The sequence below is a fragment of the Thunnus thynnus genome, chromosome 1 (genome assembly GCF_963924715.1).
Source record: "Thunnus thynnus chromosome 1, fThuThy2.1, whole genome shotgun sequence".
Taxonomy (NCBI): Eukaryota; Metazoa; Chordata; class Actinopteri; order Scombriformes; family Scombridae; genus Thunnus; species Thunnus thynnus.
In genome coordinates, this window is record NC_089517.1 from 20,165,154 (window position 1) to 20,191,659 (window position 26,506).

Below are 26,506 nucleotides of genomic sequence, written 5' to 3' on the forward strand. Positions count from 1 at the left end.
TTTTACTCTTAATTATAGTGGACGCTGTGATATAAAAGAGGTTAAACACGCAGTCACAACAATGAGCATAATCGCAGCTCTTTTGAGTCCCTCTATGAGGAGAGAATGGGAATCGCCAAAGGTGAGTTGAAGCAGAGCTTGGACTCAGACACAGAAAGGGGAGGGAGGCTGGAAATGACTGTGTAAGCTGGAGTTGCCATGCTGGTCAACAGGCTGCTGCAGTGTGCACCCATGGGGGCAACCAGCCAGGCAGGAGTCATGACTGCAGAGTGGACCCCCAAGACTCTGTCAGCACTATCAGCCTTCCTTCCCTCCCGCAGCAGGAGAAATAGACCAACACAACAGAAACACGACCATCCAGCAAAATCATTCAGTATGAAGGCCGTGAGCCTCTGCTGAAGACCTAATTGTCATTTTCTCCACACCACAGTCAAGCTAAACTTTACAAGATTTAATCTCCCTCATAAGAGCTTCAAATAAAAGTGTATTAAAAAATTAATGAGCACACAGCTACTTAATTTAAAATCAAGAAAAAAATGTTTTAAGTTAATTGTTTACACAATCTGTGACTATCCATATGACACTCACTGTGCTACACTTTATTATAAAGAATTCAGACTCCGACTGTCTGCCCCCAGTAGAGCCTGTTAACAGCTTGGTCCTTAGCCACAGGATGCCCATCTACTGTACCTGAGAAAGGAAATGATGTGGCCCAGGGCCTAGCCAGGCCATTCTATCACCACCATTAGGGCTTAAGCAGAACTGGAAAATTACTCCATTGGCATTAACAGTCCATCTCAATCATTTTAATAATATCATAATCATGAGAATTTCTAATATTATTTTTAAAAGCCTTGGTAAGAAAAAAAGATATTTCATTTCCTTTGCTTAACCATCTTAAATTGAGAGAGAGTAAGTGAATGGCGAAGAAAGTGATATCTTATGAGACAGGAAAAGAAAGTGATAAAGAGTCACCTCTAATCCCCCCTCACTTCTTTCACCACCACCGACCCTTACACTGCCACACACCTCTGTCCGTCTGCAGCATCTCTGTGCCCTGCCAGATTCACCATGTTTCAAGTCACAAGAGAGGGGAACAGGCAAAAATAAACAAGGAAGATAATTAATATTAATGAGTGGTCTGGTGTAACTATGTGAATGTTATAGTAGCTCTCTTAACACAGCTGTCATACTGTATAATTTAACCTCATCACCCCAGCGCAGCCTTTTTGACCAATGATATGTAAACAAGCCCTCCTGTGTTCTGATATTGTGTACAGCATATTTCCATACTTGTGGCCATTAAATATCACTAAACAATCTAAGAGTTGGTTTCCTCCTCTGCTCTCCTCTGTTTTTCAACTTTCAATTTTCCTGAATAGCATTATTATCTATTATTAATATCTCTGAATTATTACTCATTTTCTTCTTAAAATGGAGTGCTTTAATTCACATTTGAAGCACTCATCAAGGCTGTTCAGTGAAATGAATGTGGAAGGATACATTATATTTGCAAAAATGCAAAGGGTGAATTAAAAATATATAACAATACTAAAATATTAACTATTAATTTCAAAAAGATAATTTGCCCAGATAAAAAAAAAGCCTTTTCATTACATCTATGAGTCTCTTTCTTTTTTGAAGAGTACCTAGCTGATTGTGGGTGTTTGAAAAATATGTAATTATCAAGTACTGAATATCGACCTGTGCATTAAATACACAGAATATTATATTTCTACTATGAGACAGTCCCTTGTATATCCATTTTCATGAGAGCAGGGCACAAGACAAGACATGGGTGCAGCGTGGCGGAGGTGATGCAGTGTAAAATTCATCTCCAATACAGTATCAGATGGAGGTTCAGTCAACAATAGAAAAAAAAAACCCCTGCACAAAATAAAAATAGGTCCAAGCATGATAGTTTCAACTATCTCTCCTTCATGTTCACTCTTCATGTTGTTTTTTTTTTTTTTTTTTTTTACTATAGTGAACTCTAATTCCCATGATCACCCTTGAAAGCGTGACCTTGTGCTGTGTGACAGGAGATAGCCGCAGCATGAAGACAGGACGCCACTTATCATCAAGGGACGAGGTGGCTGTTTAATTTCACACCACCAGTGGCTAAAACCCCTGTTAGTGTGGAGCATCACAATGGCAGCTACGCTGGGGGAGCAGATGTCCTAGTGAAGTGGTGTAAAGAGGGAGGAGGTTGGGTTGGGAGAAGGACAGGAGGGAGGAGGAATGGTGGTAGTAGTGTGTGTGTGTGTATGTGTGTATTGGGGAGCGTAGTTGCACTGTCGCTGAGGATTGTACTCAGAGCACAGTCTGACCCTTTGCGCATGCCCAGAAAAACAGTGCCTCTCTCTTTTGCACACGCAAAAACAGCACAAATAAACACACACATGGTCGCGGTGGTATTTGGTCATGCTTATGGGCTATAAATAAACATAGCAGAATGAGCACAAGGGGACCTTGACCAGACTGGGAGAAGACAGGTGAGAGCAAAGGTGCAGCTGTGATGGCGGTGGATGAGAAGAGAGTTTTGTGGCGCAGCCCACACCACGGAGGCCAATATCACTGAGAGCCCAATTGCTTTCTGAAGAGCTTTCCATTGTCTGCAGTGATGAACTTGAGCTCCGGCCTCCAACCCAGGGGTCTTTCTGTCTAATCCTGAGTGCCCCTGGCTCCCCTTCACAGCCCCTCCCTTATACCTTACACACATCCATGGCCAGACATAATACACACCCTTTAACTGATGCCTGACATGACTGCAGGGTTGAACAGTGACCAGCGCCTCCCAACACAGCTGAATATAAAACACAGTAATGAGCGGGGCAAGAAAATGGCGTCCCTCTCAAACATGGCTGCTTACTGATGGCCAGACGCAGGCCAGGGAGAAAAAGGTCACCTCTCTCATCTTTTAGTACCCCCACCCCCCTGTCTTCTATTGCGAGCTGTTTTTTTTTTTTTTCCTATTCTTTCTCTCTACCCCCTTTTCATCTCTTGCCTCCCTCGCTAACACCTTCTATTTTCCCTCCTTGGTCATTTTCCTTACCCCATTTCATACGCGGATGTAGGCTTATTATTTAAGAGACAAAGGAAGGGGATCTTGGAAAGAGACAGGTGGCTGTGTCTGAGTGATGAGAAAATTACAAAAGTGAAATCCAGCTTCTAAAAACTCTCCTACGTGGAAGGTAATAAAAAAAAAAAAAGGAAATCAAAATAACTGTGCCCCTTCCCCTCTTTGGTACAACTCAGCAAGAAAAGGAGCAACCACCGCTCCCATCCCTCCCCAGTACAATTTCAAATCCCTTCTGAGTGCCGCAGTCCAGTCAGATATATTCATTTTTCCTCACTTACTCCCCCAGTGTCATTTTTCTCCATTTTCTCCATCGGTCGGTTATGCACAGAATGTTCGAAATGCATTTTGACTGCTTGATTTCTATTTTCATAATATCAGAACATCAAGTTAAAGAATATAAATGTTTATTCAACAGAGTGGGGAATGCTGGTGTATGGGTGCAGTGGCTCTTGGGGGACAGAGCCCATGCTAAATCAGTAAATCACTCCATCTGGAAGATGAACGGCATGTTTTGGAGTTCATTGCCTGTCGTCTCAGGCGAGTGGCCAGTGCGGCGGCAGGCCCAGCAGGCTGGAGCGGAGGTGTCTGCTGATGTGGTTGGTTACAGAGGGATAATGAAGCGGCGACCAGGGGCTTGGCCATGTTCTGTTCACCCTGTCCACCCTGCTGTGAAAGGGCCAGCTGCCAAACATGGCTATTAGCCTGCTCTCGTTATGAGCCATCATAAGGCCTTCGCTATGATTTGACTGAAGTGCTGCTTGGAAAGTTCTTAGATGTGAAAATGGCAAAGGTTTCAAGTCGAGTCAAGTAAACTTTCATCTTTTCATTCTTTAGTCAGCACCATGTTGGACTGTTCAACTGCTCAGTATGAACAACTCAGAGCAAAATCCTTCCAAGATCCTTGTTGATGACCACTTTCAAATCCCACCCCTCTTTATGACAGACAGCTCGCCAACCAATACCTGAGTTTACGTACAGTGCAGGAAAAGTATGATTACTAAAAACAACCTGTCCATAACAGTCTGCTTGTGGATCAAACAAGCTAGTTAGGTTAAGCTTATAGCACCATTTTGGCTTTCACAACCAAAGACAGTCTCTATCACTTGCTTCAGCCCTAGTGGTTGAGCATTTATTGTGGCCAAGAGGATCAAAAAACCCCTGCTGCTCAACAACAAAAATTGATACAGTATGTTGCTTTGTTTACTAGTATTCTTGTTTCAATGGCAAAAAGGAAATGCCTTATACTCATAAACAGAACATATAAATGTATGAATATTACTAGACACAATGCAATAGCTATTTACTTCAGTAGTTAACACTGAAGACGTTTATTAGATATTATCATTTGGATACATGTTTATAATCACAAGTTTGTTACAACTTGTGCAGTGAAACACTTAAATCTGTGTGCTACTCAGATTTCCCACAGCTGTGCATACATACGTAGACATTAGTTTACAATCATTTTCTAAAATATATCATGACATTGCGGACAACAAACATTAGTGTTACCATTCAACTTAAATATGTTTTCAGCACAAGTTGGTGATATTTTAAAGAAAGACTTTCTGATTTTATTACAGCACTCAGCAGCACACAAGTTTCCTCCCAGCAAGCACACTTGTGCTTTCAAACTCAATACGTTTCACAGCTGAGTGTCAAGACATGAGAAGCAAGATGAGAGGACAATGAGAGGGAGTTGGGGCACTCTTAAGTATTTAATAAGTATACTTGCCATAAGATATTAATACACTTGTGCTAGAAAGTTTAAAAAATGTCCCTGACCACGTTGCCAAAAGACACTTATGATAGAAGTTGTGAACCAAAAGCATTTAATGAAACATAATGTACACCTAACCAAATATTCAGCCTGCCTCATCAAATACAGTATGATAGGATGCCAATAGTACCACTCGTCTCACCTGAACCTCAAACTGGGATGTGAGGCACAACACATTTAAATAAGTTGATAGAGTTTATCAAAATGACAGGCAATTAGAGTGGCTCTGACCATGGGTTTGCATGCTAAATGAGAGTCATTTGAGTGGTTGGAGCCATACATGTTATAAAAGAGAGTAAGAGTTCTGGAGCTCCATTTCTGCTCCTGGACAGCGCTGAATTAAATATCCCCAAAGTCCATTAGGCTAAACAGCCCGAGGAAAGACTTTGTCTCACCACAGAAAAATGACAGTAAACTCAGGCAATCATGCTGCCAATCAATTATGCATGAATTATATTTTTCTTAGACTGTGTAAAATGTCTAATGTTAATTCCCCTAAGTATACAATACCCATTACTTTAGAGGGACGCATCCATATGCATACCTTCTAAATTAGTGTTTTCCCAGAGATTTATCAGCCTCATGCTGCCAGTTGAAATGAAAACACGGAGGTTGAGTTGTGATTCCTCAGTATCAACTGTAACTGCAGGGGCCACAGGCAAAGCTCGGAGGCACTCAGTGCTGATAACCTACATGGCTGTAAATCTACTGATAGAAAACATCCCCAGAAACTAAGAAAATATCAAGGTGTGCCAGTAAACTCTTCCATTGCAGCTGCAATACATGTTAAGAGAAAAACAAGATGATGACACACGGACAGAGGGAGACACAGAGAAACAGAGGAGGACAACAAAGAGAGAGAGAGAGAGGGGTTGGGGTGGGAGGATGGGGGTGCATTGACCTGACCTGTCTCAGCTATAGGCCTGTTGAGCCAGTGAATAGTGGAGTCCCTGAGGTCCCCATTGTGGCCCAGATCTCTGATAATGACCTCTGTCTGGCCATGATAGTAGGAGACAGGTATTGGCAGGCTTGCTGACCAGTGTCAGTGAGGTGCCAATAATTGGTCAGTGTGTTAATAACAAGTAACCTAGTGGCCTCTGTGAACTGACCAGCCTCTGTGCTACAGGAGGGACAGTGTCACTCAATGTGTGGATGAAACTTAAAATAAAAGTAGAAAAGAAGAAAATAATTTTAAAAGAAATCCAAATGATGTATTTTATTTATAAAATAAAGTTTAATGTTTCAAAATATACCAAGTCCCAGTGCATACACACACACACACAGACACACACACACTTTCACAAAGAATCAATGATTTAATCTGCATTAAAGGCCACATGAAACTGAAGTTAGAGCGTCTTTAGCTTCTGTACTATGACATATTTCTCGGTGAAACAGAATATTTGAGCGGTGTACGGTAACATGAGGGATTTAAATCAAATCCTTCGCATTTGACTGGACTGCTAAAAGTGGGCAGGGCTTAGAGTCTAGCACAACACAAAGCTACAGAGAACTGTTGGCTCCACACACACCCAAACCTGTTGTTATATCAGGAGGAGGACAAGAGAGAGATGAATGAATTAGACCTCGGCAGCCACATTGTTTTAGAAATGAAAACATAGTTTTTGGCCACCGATATCCAAACACACATCTCTTCTTATCTCTCTCCATATTGCTATGTTAGCTACTACGACCCAAACACAGTGAAGCGTGGTTTTATATGACCGGTGTTGCTTCAATAAAAGACTAGAAAAGTGGACTATTATTTTGATAATGTTGTCAACATTGATAGAGTTTAGCAATCTCCAAAAGCTGCTGGATAAGTGTTGCGTCTAGAGCATAGGGGGTTGTCGTGGTTCTCCGCGCATGCGTATGTCTAAAAACTTTGGGTCTGGCACGCATTTTTTTTTTTTCTCACCCACATTCTGCGAAGACCCACCCCTTCTCTGTCTCTGATTGGCTCTGACCCTGTTATTCTTACCCTAACCCTAACCATCTCACTCCTCATGCCTAAACCTAATCAACCTAATCAATATAACCAACCTAACCAACGAAGGCATTGAGCATTAGCCAATCAGAAGCAGAGTAGGGCGGGTCGTCACGTAATGTGAGTGGTAAAAAAATAAGGCATCTGGAACTGCAGTGTCTAGAACTGCGGGGGAGGCGGCGGTGGCTCTCTGGCTCTGCAGGTCGATGATATTGGTGTGGCTAGCTACTCGCCCAAACTCACATTTGATTGGATGAGCTTTTGTAAACACCCCCGAGTGCAGGATGACTCATCAAACATTGGAAACTGTTTTACAGGAATAAAAAAAGACAGATTTTGATGTAGAAATACTCTGATACTGATTTTTGACATATATTTGTCATATAACGAGAGATAAATGAACAATTAACACAGGGATGCGAGATTAAAACACTCCCCAACACATACACACACACACACACACACACACACACACGCACACACAAGGCCTCTTGCTCTCTCCTTTCTAACTTCACTGACAGTTCCTGATGATCCCCACTGACGGTCCCCTCTTATATTACATGCAACACAATCCACCCTTACACACTAATTTGTTTTCTTTGGCTCTTTTTCTGTTTCGGTGTGTAACTGAGCCCTTGAATATATACAAATTTAATAGAGCTAATAGAATCATTATCAAATTCAGATCAATATAAATTTAGCCCCAGTACCCATAAAAGGCAGCAATATTGAAATACAACACTGTCTGTGCTCTTTCATTCTTCCGCCTACAACTGACGCTTGCTGCCATCAGACATGAATTACCAGACAGGCACATTACAGCTAATAAGGCTCTCACAAAACACCCTTTATTAATGCATGAGAGAGTCTTTGATCCTGGAGAAACTTTCATAGGGAAAGCAGTAATCACCGTACCTCAGACAACACAATAAGATGCTTCCCATTACCTTGAGAGTCAACAATGTGGCTGAGGTCAAATCAACCTGAGCCCGTACAGCATGTCTCTGAGTGGAGGGACAATAGAAAGCTGCCACAGCCCTGCTAGAAAAAAAAGCTGCTTTTCTCGTCATCGTCAGGCCAATCTTTTTTTTTTTTTGTTGTCAATTTTTTCCCCATCAAACTTCAGTCAATCACTCAGTATTTAGTCCTTATAAAACTGGAACATATAAGTCTGGAACATATAAAATAAAATAATATGAAAACTGGAACATATAAAATATTTCATTAGGATTAGAATAATATAGTCCAACAGAAGACATTTATTTTCTAGCACAGCAGTGATTAATATTAGGCACATTTAGGAGTCCTTTAAAACTCAGATGTCGAGTAACTTAATGAGTAGGCTTTATAGTGTATAATTTCAATGATCACATATGCAATGCATCAATGCAAATTAGATAAGACATTCTTCCCGATTAAGTCATATGTATTGTGGCCAAACATGAGATAACAAACAAATCTATAAAAAATAATTTTGATCATATCTGTAAATAATTTTTAAGCATCAAACTCTGTTGTAAGTGCATCATCCTGTCAACTGAAGTTAGTTTCCTGTATACTTTTTCACTGTGTATTTGATTTGATAAACTCAAGGAAAGTTAACTTTCCTCATTTAACGAGAATCAATATTCTGAAAGTCTTTCCATCCTTTCAGCACACCTCTCAGTAACAGTATCAAACCCCCACACAAATGATCCATTGGAGTGAATTTTTGGTTTGACTTCTATTCCAATAATCTAGATTTTGACAGAGCCTGTCACATTATAAAGTCTGAACATAGTTACAAGAATTGCGAATGATACCTGTGATTGAATTTTATTGAAGTGGTCAGCAAGTAGCTCATTCCCCACAGAAAGCCCCGGGGCCTGAATGTGGTCAGTGGGGAGCAGCTTCACAACATCTCACTACTGTACGATACACAGTGAGAGGGAGGAAAAGTGGAGGAGAGGACCCCCATCTGACAGGTGGAGGTGCCACTGCAAATTCTTGACCTGACTATTTAAGACCAGTGTAATATATTCCCACTGCAGTTGCTTATAGTTTGTTGTGGCATGTATGAATTCTCATGTACACAGTAAGAGCAGTCCACGCAAAGGAACAGGAATCTGTTGCACCATTGAAACTTGGAGCTGAACTTATGATTGTGATTTTTTTTAAATATAATAATTATTACTATATAATCAACAATTGTACATTCTGTAAGAATGACACTCTTGTTCAATGAGTGTTCTCTGTACATGAAAGAATGAGAAAGAAGGAAATGATGCAGAAAAAACAACAAATAAAATCCCAGACTTCTTTGCTATAAAATCATCATTTTATCAAAGTTCTGAAGGCACCAGGCCAAGATATAACTCATTCCAAATGAAGGGAAATGACAAATTCAATCAGTTAAAAAATATATAATTTTCAAATAAAACATCATTTTGGAAATTGCAATTTTATATATTTTGCTAACTTCAGCAAACTACAAAAAAGTCCTTAATGCTTCTGTGCATTTAATGAAAGTAGCAAAATCACAACAAACAAAATATATTGTATTTTCAAATAAAATTCAAATAAACACATAATTAGTTGATGAACTGAACCAAAAAGACCTTGATTATTCTGGTAAGCAGATTCTTCTTGTACTTGAGCATGTGAGATTTGTTTTTGACCCCAACTGCAGGAGCATGCTAATCAACCTAAAGGGTCACGGGGTCAGGTCTGGACAGAGACGGCATCCCAAACTGGCCACAACAAATGCAGAGGAACATCTGCTCTCTGTGCGTCACACAAAGCTGTCCCCTCGGAGCCCCTCGCAGCCCTCAAGAGCCTGGGAACGGCTCAAAGTCAAGGGCAGCCTGCGCAGCCCAAATGGTGAGTGGACACAGCAGCAGTCTCTCACAGGGCTAGTAATGAATGAAATATTTAGATTTTCAACAAGAACAATGTAGAATTAATTGTAAGTCAAACAGATTGTTCCACCCCAATGGTAAATGCTATTGTAATTATCCAAAAGTTACAATTAAAACAAAAAAATCACTTCTGTTCTTGTTGAAAATTCAAAGTTATAAATAAATTTAGTACAGCAGCCCACAATGTTAGAAAAGAAACACATAACAGCAATGATAAGCCTTGATGAGCTGCTTGTTCTTCCTGGTTCTGAGAGGTTAAAGAGGTTGGGGACCGGAGTGTGGTGATCTTTTTGAGCAACCTTTGAATATGCATGTACTACATTACACACACGCCACCCTGATGACAGATCACCCCTACACACTTTCACTCCCTCTCCTTGGCAGCCTAACAATATGCTTGAAAGGAACCGTCAAATGATGTCAATAGTTGGATCAATACCCTGGGATGTCTCAGTTTTCCCTGTAGCAAATGAAGAGCATTATACAGATCCTCCTGGGCAGAGCTGTTACCACAGTTCCAGCGGCTACTGCTGAGGGACAGCTGATGTATGTCTCTTCCCCCAGACATCACCACATGCGTGCCACATTTCCCCCTGTCTGTCTAATGTGCAGCTGATCTACACCTGCTGGGCCCAGGGTTGCATAGGTATACGCTATACACTGACAGCATCAATCACTCAGCAGGCCTTATTATTGCCATTTAAAATACATTTAAAACGTTTCGCTGGAGCCACTGTCCAACCCGGCATGGATGCAATAAGACTGATGTGTAAAGGCGCCAGTATACTTCATTAGAACTACTTGTCGGATGGTTGGACAGCTTTGGAAAACCCTTCCCCCCCTACACCTTTCAGAACTGGATAGGCAATGTTTTTGTGACAATTTTTGCAACTTTCCGAAACCAACGATCTGACTTTTACACCCACTTCGCACAGTGATTGGCCTGATATGTTGAGGTCAGAGAGTAAGCAGGGTCTGAACTTCTCTTTCAAGCTCTCTTTTTTCATTTTTTACGCAACTACTTCTGTCACTTTGTGTGTACAACCAAGTGCAACACCATGAATTCCTTCCAGGAGAGGCTATAAGGTATTTCATATGGGGAGAATGGCATTCCAAATATGCGCTGTTTTCTCCATATTTAAATGATTATCGTGTGTTGCCCCTCTCTATGACAGTCAGCTTTTCACCCCGCCTACCATTTGGAACAGCTTTATAAACACTTTTGCCTTCAGTCATGGTTGGAGAACATGCTGTACGAGCTAGTTCTTTTCTGGCATACCCCACCCTTTCTGTGAAGAATGTTTCACAATAATTGCTTTTTTTCCCCTCTTTTGTAAGTAAGCAGAAGTTTTTTAATCAAAGTATCTTAACCAAAACTGTGTAAATGAATTGGTGTTAAATAAGTAATAGTTTGTCGTCCTTCTGCAGAAACACTGAATTCCCTCGAACGATGCTGGCCCACCTTAACAATATCTCAATGTCAGCAAGACCGGCCAGCCTATTGTGGAGCAATCTATACGACAGCACTGAGCTTCAGAGAACTGATACATGCTCCTGAGCTCTCAGGTGAGCCTAGTAATAGACAGTCACTCTAATTCCCCTTCAATTCTCACCTAAAATTGAAAGCTGCCAAATGCAACCTTAATTACAAACTACCCAATCAGAGCTTAAATTTAACCTTCTGCCCCCCCCCTCACCCTCCCTCACCCCCCAACCCACTCACCCTCGCTAACATCCTTTCTTTTTTTCTCTCTCTCTCTCTTTCTCTCTGAGAGAAGAATGAATGCGCTGCATCCTTCCTGAGGTCTACACATATTTCACCGGGGGAGTAAACAAATCTAGAGGATATGAGATGGATATATTATGTATATAGGAAGCAAGTGTGAGATTTAAGGAGCAACTTGCTTGGTCAGCACAGTGTGTACTGAAAATGCAAGCAGATCAAGGAACACACAGGGTTATGGATCTCCCCTTGTATGTAACTGGGCAAGGTCTATTGACCCAAATTTAATTATTTTAGCCGCCACCCATTCCCTTTCCCTTTCTGCCCCCCTTACAGTTACATGAATATCCTTCTTTAAAAGATGTGGATCTTAACATCAGTATAACATCTGTACATCCAAATACATTTGGGCTAGTTTATACCCAAAGGCCTATTACTATGCAAACTCTGATAATCTAATATTGTCTGCAGAGCTACAAGAAAACAATATTCAATAAAGCCTATTTTAATTCTAGTTCACAATATCAAACATGTAAGGCATGTCTGATCTAAAGTATTTTTGCAACCATGATGTGAATGTCTGAGCAAATGTTAGTCGTCCATCTGTTTGTCTTTCAGCCTTGCACTGATGCTTGTCTACAGTAAATTAAAGGCATCTCCTCTGGGCGGACGGATAAACCAGGGAAGTCTGAAGGCAACCACCGTAGACACGCAGCTATTTTCCATCCTCTCTAATCACATGATCAGGGTGTCGGCACCACATCCTCAGCATAGGGAGGGGCCAAGCAGCCGCGCAGCTCACCACCATTTTGTGTGGGTACCTGCCTCCTTTTGTGTGAGTACCTGGCTCATTTGTTTACCTGCAAAAGTGTTCATAATTTAGAGCAGGTCAAGTGTCCTTGGTGACATGTTTCATTTGGTGCGTTTCTAGTAGCGGTGAACGCACGATGGGCACGATGCTAAAGGAGCATAAGCGGATGCAGCAGACAAAACATCACGGGGTATCACGAGTAGCCCATTCTGGATTTCATGTCGTGTATTTTCTTCCTCTCTCCTTTCTCCTGGCTGTGCTCCCGACAGACCCTTCTCCTCCCTGCCATCCGATGTGTGAGGCGCATATGGTGCAGTGAAATTGCTGTCTGCGAGAGCATGCCTCTGCCTGTCCAGACTTCATCAGAGGGATTAAAGAATGGGATGGAAAAAAAAATCAAAATAAAATGATGATAGCGGGCCGTGGCTTTTCTCTCTTTTTTTTTCAACCCCCCCACCCCACCCCCCCTCTTCCACCCCTGCTCTGTTTTAAGTAGAGTGGAACATCAGATGACAGAGAAGGCTTTCTTGCTGGGGTGCAATGGTTTGCAAGGAAAGGTTGCCTGGTCGGTGAGCTGCACTGAGTTTATTTGGCTCTGACAAGGGCTCACTACAAAGGAAAACCAAATTACAGACAGTACTGTTCCTCCCTCTATATAGCCAGCGAAGTTAACTTAAAAGCTGCATCCAATTAAAAGAAAAGTGTCTCAGAGGTGCAGCAGCAGCTTTCTTTTATGATTACTTAGCCATCCTTCTCTGATGTGTTTTGCTTTTTAAATAACATAAACAAAAGACAAAATGTGCCGCAGCAGGCAGAATAGAGAGGTGGGAATGTGCGTGCTGAGGTGGGTTGTTACAGAGTTGGAGATTTTGGGGGCAAAGGAGAGAGGAGAGTGGAAAGATTGCAGGATATTAAGGAGTAATGGATGTCACACCAGGCCCCTATAACAAATTCCCATATGCTTTCATCATGGCTCGATATGAGACTGATCAAGGGAGCAGGTCATTACTTGGTTTCCTAGTGTTGTTATTACCAAGGAAAACTAAATAGTTATTGCTATGTTTATCATCCTAAGAGATAGCTATTGGAGAGCAAGCCAGCAGGATCTCTTTTTTTCTTCCTGTAATTAATCATCAAATTATACTGCATAACGTAAGTAGAAAATGAGTTATTCTAATGGTGTACAATATTATTCTGAGCCTGAAAACATGCAGTCAATTAAAGTATTCAGGTTTTGACAAATCTTGTATGATAGAGAATACAAAATGTTACCAGTATTGTATAAAACAAGAAAGCTGGGCAGGGGCTTTACATTGTTAAAAAAGAAATATTGAAAGGATACTGCTTGAAATTCGACATACAGATAAGGTCTATATCAAACTGTGCATACAGATGTGGTTTTATAGTGATCCTACTAAACTCAAGTAAATAGGGATATATTCTGAGGTTTATTCTGGGATTTGCCAGACACTAGGTCTGGCCCTGTATTTGAGACAACAAAAAGGCAATCTTGACATCTTGCCCAACCAGCAGATAATATTTGCTGTTCAGAGACTGGCTTTCTTTTGTTCCAGGTTTTTATAAACCCAAGACACTTGAAATTTAAACCCAGTTCAAGAAATATTATTTGCCACAGGGCAAGGTAAATCTCTTGGCGGGGCCTTTCAAAGGGTTGCCCTGGGTTTGTCTACAATTGATCTTATTTAAAAGTGGATTTTTTGTTTTACTTTTCAAAGACATACTTTCTACCATGATCTTGTAGGTCAAAGGAAAGATGAATGTTATTTTTTCCAATTGGAGCAAATAAAAAAAAAGCAAAATAATCAGCAGATAATAATACAGAGAGCCCTGTTGCACCACTGGTTCTTCCCGAGTCTCCAACTTGCACATGTAAAATAAAAAACACATGCAAGATAACATCTCCGACTAGAGCAAAAAAGTTGAAGAAATACACCCCTGGTGAGAAAGCAAATAAATAAAATTTGAACTGCCTGAAAATTTTTCATTCTTGTGATTTACTGAAATATGAGTTGCATCATGAAGTATGGCAGAAAAAAATTTCAATCATACCTAGTGAGTGTGTGTGTGTATGTGTGTGCGTGTGTGTGTGTGTGTGTGTGTGTGTGTGTGTGTCAGCACATCTCTGGTTTGCACAATGAAAAGAAAATAGCTTATAAGCTGCATAAAACAGCCGTTTCTCCCATTGTTTTGGGAAGCAGTGAACAATTTTCATTCACCCCTTCATCCTCAGAGGGAACAACTGACCTGACAACTGACCAATCACCATAAAGGAGGGTGGTGTGGTGGCTGGGGTGGGGTGGGGGCAAGAGAGAGAACGATGGAGAGAGAGAGGAGAGGATGAGCACACTTCTGCCTGCCCTGATGAACCAAACTCCTAACACATGAGCCGAAACAATAAATGAATATCAATCTGCATTCTGTACGTGAACTTGAACTTGTTTAAGTGGAGTAAAACTTCAGCATGGGCTCCCCATGTGCAGGGAACACAATGAGAGAGGTGGAGAGAGATGGGGACAGTAGGCGATCCTCTAGGGCAGGGAGGGTGCCTCGCCTGCTCAGACAGGCCATGCTAGAGGAAGAGGTCACAGGCCGTGGAGCCAGTTTAAAGCTTGCTGCTCCTGGGGAATAAGACAGACAAGCAGAGGGCACAGCAGCAGGGACACCCCAGTAAAGACCCCTTCATCTGGACTACACCTGGGGGAGCCCACGGGCCACCCAGCTCGACAGCACAGCAGCCTCTTCTCTTACACACACACACTCACACACACACACACTCATATACAGTAGTGTGTGAACTGGATATTGGACACTTTTCACAGAATTAAATTAAAAAAGTCAATTAATACGAGCAGTTGGACAGCAGAAAAAGATGGTGATTGCTGGTTAAACAAACTCTAGAAATGGAGAGTGTGTTTTGTTTTTACACTGTATTTGGTAACTTTTGAAAGACTATGTATGTTCATGATTGGTTAATGTAAAAAAAGTTGACATGAAGTGGCTGCATCAGATGAGAGGTTCAAAATTAAGATTATGCGATTATTAATACACAAAGATTTTACTTTAGTCCCTCTTGCATTGCATTATTTGTGCTTTGACTCTTTTCTCTGTACTGTAAAGCAAATTCTCTAAAAAAAAATTGTACAAACATTGATATTTACCTTGGTCTTTCATAATTTTAATTTACTGCACATTTAAAGAACTACTTCACAGTGAAAAGTTTTAATCAACCATATATAGTATTTAATGCCAACAAAAGCAACCACGGTGTCTGCTATGAAACTTTTATTAATATAATAGATCCAGGAAGCTCTGGCAGGACTGCAGCACCATACTGACTTATAAGAGGACTCGGGCCACTGCTAACACTTTAAATTACATCTCTGTCTATTGTGTCTTGCTTGAGCTTATGAGAGGGTCCCTAGGGCACCTCCATTTTCCCAGAAACTCCCTCCAAGGCTCTTCAGGTTAACATGCCCAGTTTGACTATTAGATCAATAGTTGTAAATGACTTTATCACACCAAAGAGGCAACTTTCTGGACAGAATTGGTCCCACAGTTACAACTTGACAGGCCCGAGCTGTGGGGAAGTCCAGTCAATCTAGTCATTTTACAAATGCAGTGTTTCTCCAAAAAATGTACCAGAGAGGAAGGACAAAATTAATGACCCCACTGGCTATGAAATTTCACATCATTTGCACAGTTTTTTTTGTTGTTGAAAGTATTTATTAAATTTTACTCTTACAAAAAGTGATCCAGATCCATGTTTAGATGCAAAGAGGGGTTGATGTAGTCAGCTACAGTAGCTGTGAGGAGAGGTGAAAAATCCCCATTGATATCATATGGCTTTTCTGCACCTCTTTTGTTCTTATGGGATAAGGGGTGATGTCAGTTCACTCCCAAGCCTCCCTAAAATGCCCCCAAAGCCTGCCTGGCTCCTGAGTGGGAGTGTGTAATCGGTCCTGGCAGAGTGCTGGTTAATGGGGGGCACAGGGCCATCGGTTGGAGATGTATTCATGTGCGTGGCGTGGCGCCTGGACCCAGGGTGACACTTCTTCATTCCTGCTGCCTCAGGCCAGGATTAGGATTGCGGCCAGCCTCACAAAGCCAGCCGTAATGCAAAATCATTTTCATATTAACCTCGTCTCTCCTCTCTGGGCCTGACAGTGGACAGGCCTCCTCTCTTTGGTGCTCAAATTATCCTCAATTACTGGGGAAAGGCCAGGCGAGGGGACGTCACCTAACCTTCACCATCTGTTAGGTTCAAAGCTTTAGCAGTCGGCCAGCCCGCCTGTCTCCTGCCTCCCCTGACCTTTCCGCCTCGGCCAGCTCCTGCACTATACGCCTTTCACCCCCCCCAACTCCCCGCGATAGCCCAGCCCTCTCTGGACACAGCTGGGAAGTGTATGTGCACATATCACATTAAGGGGGAAAAGGTTATGTCACGCTTCTTCAACAAAGATATGAATATTCAAAACTATGCACAGACCAAGGCAAGAGCTTGGTCAAGACATAGGTTAAGTCACTCTGCGGAGGACAAGCCAATATATTTGAATTGAGTGCTGCTTTTTATTGGTTATGAAATTCGAATACTGTTCAAAAAGGATTAAAAAGAAAACCTGTGCTTCTCTTAGATTTTATGGATTGTATTTAGTATTTAAACACTCGGATAAGAATTTATTGATATTTTGACAGAGACTGATCATTTCTTTAGCAACATACATTTTTTGAATTTAAATTTAAAATAATACACTCTATTATATTATTAAAATATTTTTGTTCAAATTTCCAGAATCATGGCTGATTTCTGCTTTATTTAGGTTGAACAATGTGAATGTATTTGTTAGTGTTTGTTGACATGATTTTTATGACTAATTAATTTTCTTATATAATACACTGAAAGATGTTTTACTTGTGAGATCATTTTCTTATTTTAGTACTTGGCTGAAATGTTCTTTTTTTTTTTTAGTCTTCTCTTACATATACTGCAAAAGTTGGCTTTAATTAAAAATTCATCTATATTTGAGATTGTGCTTGTGAAATATTGAAGAGCTCTTATTTCTACTATAGTGAATGCACCTCTTAATAATGCAGACAGTGTTTTCTGTTTGTTTTGAGCCTGTGTGTTTTAGCAGTTCCACTGTGTCCATTTGGATTTTCCAGCCTGTCTGGCCACTCGGGAGGCCCCCTTTCTCAGGTCATCTGGCAGGACCTGATGGCTCTGAAATAACTTTTAATAAGTCTGCTAAATAATAGATGGAGTGTTGGCTAAAATCAAGCAGGGAGGAGCAGGGTTGAGGACAGCAGGCTGCAGAGACAGACAACAACCAGGTCCCAGGCACTTCCCACTCCTCTCCATCATCATCATCATCAGCAGCAGCCATGTTCAGTCTCCTGCCTCACCTCCTCTCCAGACCCAGACTCTCTGGGGTCAGGGGTCGTGGACTTGACCTTGTGGCCCCCAGGAGAATGTTCACTTGGTTTGTGGTATAATTTGGGATTTATTCGGCAGGAGGTCCTGTCTCAGGCAGCATTATGCCTCATTATCCTCGGTTCCTCTCTGTTCACAGGGCAGAGCCCAGAGCAGACGCATCAACACTCCATTTTACTTACACCTTCAAAATCCCTCAATCAATACCTCCAACTGACAACGTTATTCATTTAAATACATCTCAACTGCCCTGCACGGAAGTCAAATTTTAATTTAATATTCAGGCCATAAAATAATTCCTGTTTATTTTTCCCTTGTGATATTTAGATGACCTTTAATATGTTAAATATGAATAAATGTGTAGATATATAAATATAGGCAAATGATAGTATATAAAAGCCTCTTTTGGACCCCAAAACATTTCTGATTAATTTCAAATTAATTGCAGCAATAGAGGTAAAAGCCAAATATTTAAAAAAATATATATATATCTGTGATTTAGGATTTGTCACATTTAAATGTTAAAATAATTTCATGCATTTTCTTTGTGGCTGCATTTAGATTTTCCTTAATTAATTTTCTTTTCACTTGGCAGTGTGTTCAGTCCAAAGAGCTACCAAAATCATAGATAAAAATATGAAAAAATAATTGATTGATTGTATATTTTTACTATTGCATGTTAGGCAGGTATTATTTTTTCATCCCAAATGCTGTTTCATAGAAGATGGAAATTAGCTTTTTTTAAATTTAACTTCAAAATATGCTCACACAACAAAATGTATATGCTAAAGGCCTAAATGGACTAGGCTTTTTCAAATCCGTGTCACTTACTGTATTAAGTGGAGTGATATCTTTCAGGTGCAGGCTAAAAAAGAGTGATCATTTCTATTATGTGTGCTTCATTCTAAGTGGGTCCCTGTGGAGGACAATTTTGGAGAGATCTTTCCTGATAAGAAACAAGCCCTGCATGCATTAATATTACATTAGACCCAGTATATCACAGAGCCGTCTGCTCAGTCAGGTATAGAGAGCTTTTCATTGACATCTCCTTATCATGTTAATATTACACTCATCAAAGTAGACAACATCATGGAGATGGAGGAGGAAGGGGAGGGAGAGGGGGGGGGGGGGGGGGGGGGATACAACAAAACGTGCAAAATTACAGATTATTCTTATGAGAAGTCTAAAAGGCAGAACAGACAGTAAAATGCTTATTTAGGTCACATATTCACTGCAGTGCACAAGAAAGAGACAAATGCCGCAGGAAAGGCGTCGTTTGCGTGTGTGTGTGTGTGTCGAAAATATGACATGCATGGCCAGTCACACACACACACACACACACACACACACACACACACACACACACAGAGCGACTCCTCAATGCCGGGAGCAGGAGGGGTGCAAATCTCCAGCGAGAGGGAGACAGGTGCAAGGCTCTGCTCTCTACACTGTAGCTTAAATGCATTTAAAGTCCATTCTTTTCACACACACATACACACACACACACACACACACACTCCCCCTCTTTATTTCAAGGAGATTATTCTTGTTCTGGGCTTTTGTTTGCTCGTGTGTGCGAGTTGCCTGTGCGCGTGTGCGTATTTGTGGGCATATTTTAATATTGGATAAAAGACTGTTTTAAAATATATATATATATATATATTGGATAACAATTTAATTCTTGCCTGTTTTCGTGTTGGGGTGTCTCTCCCAAGCTTTCGGGCACTGTGCCATCCTCCTGCAGAATTACCCAAATCACGCTCCTCTAAACACGTGTCAGGTTAACAAAAGGCGGAGCGCTTTTTTTTTTCTTTTCTTTTTTTTCTTTTTTTTTTTTTTTAAAGACAGCCTGGAAGGCCGGGAGGCGGACGTGTGCTTGTTTCTGTGCCAAAGTTTGTCACTCTCATTTGAATGTGAATGGTATTTACCACTGAGAGCTGCTTATAAGGACCCCGTGTGTACAACACACAACCTCCTTTTCTGAAGGATCTTTCAATTAGCGCCACCACCTCCTCCCCCTTTTTCAACTAATCGGGGCTAATTAGGCTTTATCGCGGGGTAATAGCTTGTATTAATTGCCTCGCGGGCCAACTGTTGAGGAATTTGGCGAGTGATCCAATTGAAACTGACAAGTTTATTCCGTCTATTTAATATTCATTATATTCTAATAGGACACTTGTTAGCATGAATACAACAATTAGGCCCAGCCTTATAGAAGCAACACGGTGTGGGCCTGCACATTTTTATTTGTAAGAATAAAGCTCAAATGTTAAAACATTTTAATCTGTATTTGAATAAAAAAAACCCATAAGATTTGTTTTTCATAAATATGCTATTATAAATTATTGAAAAGCCAAACGGAAGCAACGCATTTTAAATCACCTGAAACTAATTATAGGATTTTTTTAATGATAAATTATGCACCTAAACGTTTTCAAAGACATTATCATGCAGTGCCAGCTCAGTATAATGTAAGGTATAGGCCTGCTGTTTCTCCAAACCAACCTGCTCTCTTTAAAATACACAAAATAAATACGTTTTTGAATTTCTACTTACGTGTAAATGACTATTGCGCAGGATATTTTGTTGGCACTAAACTGGCAAACACGTCTGATTGGGAGCTGTCACAATCAGACGTTTTATCTATGCGAGTTTGTTTTCAAGTTTCAACTCTTAACATCATTTATTTATCCCTCACCCTAGTCTCAACTTCCCTCTCTTGCCTCAGAAGAGAGAAATAATAATGTTTATTTAGCGCTCATTATTAAGAGCTACCTCTCTTCATTCAAAGACCAAAGGGATTTCAAACATGACATCATAGTTACTGCAAGAACTGACATATTATACAGAGGATCGGGCCTGTAGTCTTACATAGCCAAAAATTGATGTGAAACAAAAATAGAAACCCGAAACGTCGATGCAGGATGTAAATGTATCTACTCTCGAGCATGTTTGATCATTAATCAATTAACATTTGTGAAACTAAATAGTCTGTGTTTGGGGGGAAAAAAGAGGATGAAAGCAACAGAACCACCACCACGACATTTAGAAAAGAGCAAAAGAAATAATTAAATGCCTGAAAGTTTCTATTTATATTGGTTACAGTAAACTGTCTGTGCCATCCTGCCCATGAAGGGCAAAGACGAGATGGGTCTACATGCGGAGCAGGTCTGGACAGCAGAAACAGTTAGAGTACAAACCCACCCTAAACTGACCCCCCTTTTGATTTGTGCGCTACATATCACTTATAGCCTTTTGTCGGCTGAATATTTTATAGGCCTAAACAGCTGAAAGCATCTGCAGACTGACCAAGTTATAGCTAATAGAAAGGCCTTTTAAATAATAAGTTTTCCTGAAAAAAATTAATCATTTTAAATTTTCAAACGTTACTCTCGGTTTCTTTGTGAATATCACCAGACGCAGGTTTCTGTTTTTACCATCACATTACTGCTTTAACCCCGCAGACAGTGACATGCAGGGTACAAACTGAAATGGCGAATTGTCTAGTCTTTCCTGTTATAAAATGAACAAAAACTAAAATAAACTCATCTTTCTTCAGAAAAAATATCCAGGAGCCAGAGAGCTACAGTAGGTATTTGTCCTCACCATAAGAGTCGGTGAGCGTCAGTGTTTTGCGATGGGTGTCACAGCAGTCACATGCAGGCATATGGCTCTCAGCCCCCCCACCCAGCATTTGAACCCCCAACCAGCTCCGGTGAAGTTCAAGGTCTCTGCAGCCAGTGACCATCCACAGACCAGCGCTGTCTGCTGTCTGGATGCCTCTACGAGAGCCCTGAATATTTCACTTAAAAATACAATGTCTGTATTATTATTATTATTATTATTATTATTATTATTATTATTATTATTATTATTATTGTTATTATTATTTAAATAATTAGTTATTAATTACTATAATTACCACTGATGATTTCTAGTTAAAACTGATATTCATGTCAGTAGTAAACACCTGTCAGAAATAAAAATAATTGCGTCAGTATGAATTTTAAGAACTAACGCAGTAACACAGAATTTAATTTGCCCTTCAATCTCACATTCTTTACAAGAGGAAAGAAACCTTGTCGCGCATTTCATAAATATAGATGAATGGCTCATATGTGCCTGAATTGAAATTTGCCTTTTTTTTAAAAAAACAAAAAAAACGTGCCTTTTAAATTGTTTGAGTACTGACTGAATAAAAGAGTCATTGACCTACAATTCTTTTCAAGATGAAAAGTTACACTATTAAAACGGAAGCTGCATGCTGAGGGCCTTAATGACAAGATTTTCGTTTGTCCAAGACATTAAAACCTTCAGCTACACATGACCTTTTTTGTCATTAACACAGTTATTGTTTTTGCAATTACAGTGGTGAAGATGTAGCTCGACAAAATGAAGACTTTAGAAAGCTTAAACAACGCCTGGTGTTAGTAAAAGAGTCTGCAGGGATCCAGCACCAAGGTGATTATATTCAAAAACTACTTACAAACCAGTTAAAAGTTAAACTATATGTTTCTTTTTTTTCATTCATTCATTCATTCATTGCCCATTAATTATGTCATTGCAATGTAACACTTAGAGTTGTGAGATGTTCTGTTCAGAAAACAGGACTTTTGTTAGATGGTCTCACTTGCAAGATGCTGCTGCACTAATGAAAAGAAAAACTCAGGTTTGTTTTAACAGGAAGTTGAAGTTTTGTATCAGACAGTATTCAGATTTTAACATGAGATGTCAAGTTTACAGCTTGTTCAAAGTCATGTTATTTCAGAGAAGATAAAAATACTGTACAAGCAGCTCCTCTGACTCTCACCACTCAAGTAATTTGTGTAATTAGATTTTTACTACACATATACATATATCTGAAATATTAATGATAGAAATTACTGCAACAATTGAAAAAAATTAGGGATTGCATCAAGGGTTATAACAATTTAATCTGAATCAAGTGACATATTATGTGTCAGGTATTTTGATGAGGGAGAACAATGTAATCTTTCCCTGAAGTTTAAGCTAGAGATAGATTGTCATACCATAAGAAAATATGCAGCAACTGCAGTGACAGATTAGAAATTGATATACTCTATACAGCAGGCACACCTAAACTTTTAATTGTTTTTTTTTTACATAGCTTAAACTGAAGTCAGACCAGATTGATGTAAAAAAGGGGAAACAGAGAGGAAGAGGAAAAACATAGAAAGGGGGACAGATAAGGATGGAAGAGCAGAAAATACAAAAATGAAGGGGAAAAAAAGAGAAGAAGAAAAAAAAATGCAGAGGAAGCAACAGACGCAGATAAATAGATGCAGTCAGTGGATGATAGGTGGTCCCAGGTGTCTATAATGACATCAGAATGGGAGAGATCCTGCATCTGCATAGTGGAAGAGATCCTGTTTCCTCAGAAAGTCTCTTCATGAGAGACAGGTCATGGCCAATAGCCTCTGTCTGACACGTAATTGGTGATATTGATTATAGGTTATCATATGCTGCAGGCCATTTGTAAGATAATGCTGCAGGGGTTAATTTGTCAGCCATTAACCTTTTGGACTGGTGGATATGTACGTGTAAATTAAGTTTAGAACAACTTCTAAATGGGTCACCTACCCTCATCTAATAAATGTTATGCTAACCAATTTATGTTATGTTGCAATACAACAGTATACATGATGACAGTTAAAACGCATTTGAAAGGTGGGTGTTTGAGCAGAAAAGGGGTTAAGATTTCTGTATAACTGTCACATTCTCTCCAAATTAACCCCCTTTCCAAAGCTCCCAGGGCAGCGCCTACCATGAATTCTTGTGCTGACCCTTTGGAAAAATATCTCTTCATCTAAAAATGAGAGTGACATTTACAGGAAACACCTTTTCCTCTTTCCTCAAATCTGTGAAGGAGCTGCTTGCCTACATGCCTACAGGACTCTGAAAGTTGATCCAGTCTGTCAATTCCAACTAATGGCCAAAGAAAAACTAAAAGGAAAAAAGAATGAAGTAACTTTGTAATAACTTAGTAACAAAAACAGGCTTCAATAGTATATCAGTTTTTTTTTTCCATGAAGTTAGGTGAATATGATGAATGTCTCTTAAACTGGTGGTAAATATGATTATATTACACATGATAAACCAAATATTATATAAAAAAACTATCCTGTCTGTCCCTATATTGACTGATGAATCGTGACTGTATGTAATGTATCACTAATATCATAAAAGACAATAAATAAATTGTCATGAGAATTTTTTTTGCAAACTCACTATTATTGCCTTTAAGAACATATAAAATCTCAACATATATTTATGAATATGTTATTTATAAAAGTGTAACATTTCAGAAACCACTTCAGGGTAAAACATAAAAAATGTTGCAAAGCAGTCAAACAGATTTAACTGCTTCAGAATCATCACAGTTTTTCACATATTTTGGTTTTATCTCAGCGAGGAATAACACATCAAATACACAAAATCACAGAAAAGAGAAAAGCTGTAACCTTTGAGAAAGTCGATCAGAGGCGATCAGAGGTGTAGAAGCACCTAGTAGCCCAGAGCAGTAAAGACAACCCACTTCAACTTCAAAAAATGACATTTGCCACCTCAGAGCATAAAACGTGTCTCTCTAACTCTACACCTGTAAACCTGTAAACCCACACGATGTAGATCAAGAGGGAAACCGAGCTATTCTCACTCCAGCAAACACTATTAAAAGTTACTCAGTAATGGCTGTGCGTGCACGTGAGTACCGCCTTGTGTACAGTGTGCACACATGTGTGTGTCTGTGTGTGTGTGTGTGTGTGTGTGAGAGAGAGAGAGTGAGTGAGAGAGGGAGGGAGAGGGAGGGAGGGAGGGAGAGAGTGTGAAAAAGTGAAAGCATGAGTGTTGGTCAGCAAATCAATCAGTCAGCAAAGCTCAGTTGACAAAGTGAAACAGAGCAGGGCATCTCCACAGAAAAAAAGAAGGCACAGGTACCTGTTTGGAGCAATCCGGTGGCGGGATCAGCCCTCCAGCTTGGCATGCATTAATTATCCTCTAGAAAGATGGGCGCTCTATAGGCTTGCTCCTGACCCGGCAACTCCTACTGTCCCACAGTCAAAGAAAAAAAGGATGGATGGAGAGGAGCGAGAGAGAAGAGGAAGAGGAATGGGAGACGAGGAGAGAAGAGAAGAGAGAGAGAGAGAATGAGAGAGAGAGTGAGAGAGAGAGAGAGAGAGAGAGAGAGAGAGTCAGATCCACTGCTGCCCCTGACACCATGACTGGTCCACGTGAGATTGATCACACACTAGCACTCACACACTGAGGCCTCTGCAGTGACAGGGGGGAACTGCCAAGGAGTAGCATGCTTTGTCTAGCCTGGGGATACACATAGTCAAACGCACGAACGGCCACAACACACACATGCACGCGCTTGCATGTTAGGGACACACACACACACACACAGAGACATGTGCACACAGTGACACAGACAGACACACGGCCTATGACTCAGACAATGACTTCGGAATTTCACCTATAATAAAGCTTCTTTTTTTAAATTTATAAATCCATCATTTCGCTAAAAGTGGGGCTCAGCATGCCTTATACTACTTTTTCTTATTTTGTCATCCAGACTATAAAAAAATGATTTGGTGTTTCAGAAGCCCTCATTAGCATTCACTGACTGCCCCCTGCACATCTGTTCAGTAGTCTAATGCCTGTTAGGTTGCGGGGCAGCTGAAAATGGACAGCAAAATAAAAGGGGTCAAAAGTCTAGCACTGAGAAGCGGGAGGACTGTGATTACACACAATAGACAATAAAAGAGATGCATATGAGCGGCGGCAGTGTGCCTGGCCTCTGCACCTTCAGGGAGGACAAGGTTCACACTAATCTCATGAATGCCTTATACACACACACACACACACTCACAAATGCAACACAAGCTACTGGCAAACAAAACAATTGTCAGCAACCCTTAGAAAAATTGTACAAAAAAAAAAAAAAAAAAGAAAAGAAAAAAAAAGACATTTATATTCAAATGTGCTTTTTAAAGTGTGCACTTGAGTTGCCGAGCTAAAGGTTTAATGTCACTTTATTTTAGCCTCATTTTCTTTTTTTTTTAATAAAATAATTTTTATATTGACCGCATCCTTCCATTACATACATACTGTAAGTCAAATAAACATGAAACCAGTGAGATATAAGCAGTGATGGTGATGTTGAAAATCAATTTGCATTGCATTAACCAAATATAAAGGCCAGCAGTTCAGTTCTCTACTGCTTAGAAAAATCACATTTCCCAAATCAACCGTCCCCTTCAGCCATCATCTCCTGTCACTAACCAGGAGCGGCTGTCTCAGTCAGCTGGCCACATGCAGATTGATCCAGATGGACATGGTGTCCAGACCTCCAGTCCCCCATAGACCCTCTGGCTGAACTTGACTCCCAGGACTACAGATGGGAAGGAGGGCCCCTCACCTTTGGTGAACCCTGGACCCCAGCACCCTCACCCCCACTATGGCAGACCGCAGGCTGAGCCATCCATCCAGCATCCACTATTAACAATCATTCCAGATTGAATTCAGGTCGCTTTCCCAACAGCTATCATCACAGATAGCTGATCAATACTGGGGCATTATCACAGAACGCTTCCTCAAACACAGTGTCCAACATGCGAGTCCTGGTCGGGGAGTGTGTGTGTGTGATCACTGGGGTGGAAAGGAGCCATGGCCTGGCGGTTACGCAGAGGAGGCTCAGAGAGGAGAACCCTTTGAGCAGAGCTTGAACCCTGGGGGGCTGTAGGTTTGACTGGCTA

General features: G+C 40.5%; 1 protein-coding gene across 4 annotated transcripts in view; it reads right to left on the reverse strand.

Annotated features, from left to right (window-relative positions):
* The window catches only part of zfhx3b (zinc finger homeobox 3b), a 346,552-nt gene that overhangs the window by 220,472 nt on the left and 99,574 nt on the right, over nucleotides 1–26,506 (reverse strand). For all 4 annotated transcript variants that reach the window (XM_067589268.1, XM_067589255.1, XM_067589264.1 and 1 more), the window contains exon 4: nucleotides 24,687–24,792. The gene's annotated coding sequence lies outside the window, so the exon portion shown is untranslated. The remainder of the gene's footprint in view (nucleotides 1–24,686; nucleotides 24,793–26,506) is intronic.